Raw genomic sequence first — 4,913 nt, forward strand, 5'->3', positions numbered from 1 at the left:
AATCCAGAAGTTACTACTTTGAGGTCCTGCTGGCGAATTTCTTCCCTAGCTCCATAAATTCTGACTGCAGGACGACATTCCTCTTTCTACCTCTGTTGCTGGTTCCAATGTGGACCATGACTGCTGGCTGTTCCCCTTCTCCTTCAGGATGCTCTGCAGTCGCTCAGTAACATCCTTGACCCTGGCACCAGACAAGCATGACACCATCCTCGATTGACGTCTGTGGCCACATAAACGCCTGCCTGTTCCCCTGACGACTAATCACTATGGCTCTTCCAGTCATCCCTCTACCCCGCTCCGCAGCTCAGCTACCCGTGCTGACACGTGCTGGCTGCGCTCCCCAGGTGAAGCATCACTTTCCTCAGTATTCTGAACTGAATACCTGTTGGAGAGTGAGATGCACTCAAGGGTTTGCAGCACTACCTGCCTGATTCTTTTTGACTGTCTGTGGATCACCAATTCCTTTTCTCCCTGCATAATACTCAGTTGTTGGGTGACCACATCTATAAACATGCTCAAGCTGAATAATTTGGTGTATTAGAAGGAGGAATGTGCACGATTATGCGAACAAGGCAGGGAATGGGATTAGGTGAATTGCTCATTCGGAAAGGCGACACAGACACGTCGGAGTGAATAGTTCCTTCTGTGCTGTAATAACACTGTGATGGGGCGTCTCAGATGGGTGTAATGGTGGAGAATGGGGGATTCATTGTGGGAAAGGGAAGTTGTCCTATAGGAAACTGAATCTTAGCAAGGACTCTCCGACAGCCTTTCCTGGTAGAAGGCATCCAGAAAAAAATATCCTCCCTGCCTCCTCCTCATTCTCCTGAGGTGGCCTACGGATCCCTGCTGCCCATGCCTGTGTCCTCGTGATGGTGATGATATGAAGGGTGCAGCAGAACACCATGAACTTGGGCACCTGCTCCAGTGTGTACTGGAGGATTCCCCCCGAGCGGTTCAGACATCGGAAGTAAAGCTTCATCACAATGATGGTCAGTTCCACCATGTTCCTGGTGACTCCATTGCTCACATTTTACACATGTTAATTGTGTGTGTTTGGTTGGTGGTGGAAGATGGTTTGGGGTTGTAGAAACATGAGTTGTCTCCGAGGAGTCGCATTCTGGTTCTGCATGGAGACCCGCAGTGTTGGGACTGGTTGACAGCTTCAGAATGAAGGTATGGTGGCTGCTGCTAGAATAGTGGACATTCAACAACATGATTTACTGGGCATGCTCACACACCAACTGTACATTAATGGAGTGAGAGTTCTTTCAGTTCCTGTACCTCTCCCCGTTGACATGGAGACCCCGCAGAGCCTACTACACCATCAGGAAACCTGCTATCCTGACAAACCCACGGGATCTCTCATCCTGCTTCTCCCTGCTGAGGGAGAAAATGATGACATAGATGGTCACCCTCACCTCCCAGAATTATCAATGGGCAACACACAGGCCTCGTAACTACTGGTCAGTTAGTGTAACATCAGTGGTGAGTAAGGTTTTAGAAACAATGATCAGGGAAAAAGGACAACACACACTTGGAGAGGTTTGAGTTAATTAAGGAGTGTCAGCACGGATTTTTAAAAGGCAGATTATGCTTGATGGGCTAATTGAATTTATTTCGATGATCAGAGAAGGTTGATGAAGGGGATGTGGTGGATGTTGTCTACCTGGATTTTATGAAAGTATTTCATTAAGAACCACACACAAGCTTGGTTAACAAAATTGAAGCTCATGGAATAGCATCCAATTGGATCAAAAACTGTCCAAAGGACAGCAAATAGAGAAATGTGTTAAATGGTTATTTTTCAGACTGGTGGATGGTCGACATTGATGTTACACAATGGTCAGTGCTGGGACCATAGTTGTTTTTTTTTATTTTTTAACGTATAAAATGACACGGATCTTGGAATACGGAGTAGAATTTATATTTTTTCTGATGATTGCAACCTTGGAGGAGTGGGGAACAGTGAGGATGATACAAACCATGATATAGATAGGCGAGCAGAATGGACATAGAATTGGCAGGTAGAATTTAATAAAGAGGAGTGTGAGGTAATGTATTTTGTCAGAAAGAATAGGAAGACAACATAGACTTAATGACACAGTTCTAAAGATTTTGCAGGAACAGAAGGACCAGGGGCTCCATATGCATTGATCTTTGAAGGTGGCAGGACATATTAGCAGAGTGTTTAGCAAAACATATCAGATCTTGGGCTTCATCATTAGAGGCAAATATACAAAAACAGGGCGGTTTAGCTGAAACTTTACAAAGCTTTTGTTAGACCCCAACAAGAGAACTGTGCCCTGTTCTGGTCACCAGACTGCAGGAAGGATGTGAAAGACCTTGAGAGGGTGCAGAGGAGATTTACCAGAATGAATCCAGGGATGGGAATTTAGGTACAAAGTGAGTTTGGAGAAGATGGAGTTGTTCTCCCTGGAGTAAAGGAGATTGAGAGAGATTTGATAGAGGTGTACATGATTATGATAGACTTAGATAAGATAGACAAGGAAAAACTGTTCCCATTAACTGATGCAACGCAGACTCGGGGGCACAGATGGAAGGTTTTGGTTAAGAGAAGCAGGGGAATGTGAGGAGGAACTTTTTTACACAGTAGATGGTAATGAGCTGGAACTCACTGCCCATGAGGATGGTGGAAGCCGAGACAATCAAAGATTTCAAAAGGAAACTGGATGGAAACCTGAAGGAAATGAACTTGCAGGGATACGGGGATTGAGCGGGGGAGTGGGAGAGTGGGGCTGACTGGATTGTTGCACAGAAAGCCGGCAGTGAGGGGCTGAATGGCCTCTTTCTGTGTTGTTACTGACTCCATCAATTTCTACCACTCTATGTTGGATATGTCACCTGCTCCTGCCTGTAAATATCCAGATACATAGAAGTTCAATGAAACTGTGAGCTTAACAACCACTGACAGCTCCGTCCTCACCCTGGTGTGAGGCTCCAGGTTGTGTTGCAGGAGGTGACACAGCTCTGTGACCACCTCCTTATTGAATCAGAGTCACCTCACACATTGCTCCTGGGTTAGGTGTAGGTAGGAAAAGTGCTCTTGGAGCACCCGGGGAGGGTAGGGAAGAGCCCTCTCCTCCTCTCTCTTTACAGAGCTTCCCCTCTCGGCAGCATCTGCTCCATTTGTTGGTCATGTTACAGACCCAGAGACAATGTAACTACAGTCCCCATACGTCGTCCAGAGTTGGGTCACCAAAGCGTCTGTACTCAAAGAACAAAGAACAAAAAAAATTACAGCGCAGGAACAGGCCCTTCGGCCCTCCAAGCCTGCGCCGATCCAGATACTCTATCTAAACATGTCGCCTATATTCTAATGCTCTGTATCTCTTTGCTTCCTGCCCATTCATGTATCTGTCTAGATACATCTTAAAAGATGCTATCGCGCCCACGTCTACCACCTCCGCTGGCAACGCATTCCAGGCACCCACCACCCTCTGCATAAAGAACTTTCCACGCATATCCCCCCTAAACCTTTCCCCTCTCACGTTGAACTCGTGACCCCTAGTAATTGAATCCCCCACTCTGGGAAAAAGCTTCTTGCTATCCACCCTGTCTCTCCGTCTCATGATTTTGTACACCTCAATCAGGTCCCCCCTCAACCTCCGCCTTTCTAATGAAAATAATCCTAATCTACTCAACCTCTCTTCATAGCTAGCGCCCTCCATACCAGGCAACATCCTGGTGAACCTCCTCTGCATCCTCTCCAAAGCATCCACATCATTTTGGTAATGTGGCGACCAGAACTGCATGCAGTATTCCAAATGTGGCCGAACCAAAGTCCTGTACAACTGTAACATGACCTGCCAACTCTTGTACTCAATACCCCGTCCGATGAAGGAAAGCATGCCGAATGCCTTCTTGACCACTCTATCGACCTGTGTTGCCTCCTTCAGGGAACAATGGACCTGAACACCCAAATCTCTCTGTACATCAATTTTCCCCAGGACTTTTCCATTTACTGTACAGTTCACAAATGTCCCTCACAACACAACCTCCAGAAAAACATCCACAACACCTCCACTAACTTTACAATAGCAGAAGTAAGTCAAAAGCCTGCAGGCTAGATGCCTGGTATTTTTAAATAACAACAGAGGGGTTTCCTTTTGCTACTGAATGTATGTTCAGCGGTGAGTGACTAACACAGGCGGTCAGTGGACATGCACAGAAAAAGTTTAAAGAAGTACATCAAAGCTGCTGGTATGGTATATTGACATCACTTTCAAATCCACCCTCAAAGGAACAACACATACAAGGTACAATTGAGCTAGAGTCCTGCGCAGCCTGGGACACTGTGCAGGGCATAGTAGAGGTGGCCGGCTGTGAAGACCACGCTGACAGCACATAGATGATGTGACTGGGCTGGAGCCCCACCCAGCATGGGATATTGTGCAGACCGCACTGGAAGTGGCCGGCTGTGCGATTCACATCTCTTTTTGGATCCCAATTTTGTACCGTCAGCAGCAGTCTTGCTGCAGAGTCTAAAATCGTGGCTCGGAACAGATACAGAGGGAACGAAATTCACTTTACAAGGAGAACTGAAAAAAGATTGACGTCAAAAGATTTGCAGGAATATATGAATTGGACAGGGGAGAGAGAATAAATGGAAGGGTGAGGCCATGGAGAGATTCAAACACAAGAATGAGAATATTAAAATTAAGGTGCTGCCATACCGGGAGCCAATGGAGATCAGTGAGCACAGGGGTGATGGGTGACCGGGATTTGGTGTGAGTTCGAATACAGGAAGCAGAGTTCTGGATTGGCTGTGGTTTATGGAGGTTTAGAACTGTGAGGGTGAACAAGATGGAATTGGAATAGTCAACTGTGTATTTAACAGTGATGCGGATGAGGGTTTATGCAGTAGATGGGCTGAGGAAGAGGTGGAGTTG

This window comes from Heterodontus francisci, unplaced genomic scaffold, assembly GCF_036365525.1.
Source record: "Heterodontus francisci isolate sHetFra1 unplaced genomic scaffold, sHetFra1.hap1 HAP1_SCAFFOLD_279, whole genome shotgun sequence".
Taxonomy (NCBI): domain Eukaryota; kingdom Metazoa; phylum Chordata; class Chondrichthyes; order Heterodontiformes; family Heterodontidae; genus Heterodontus; species Heterodontus francisci.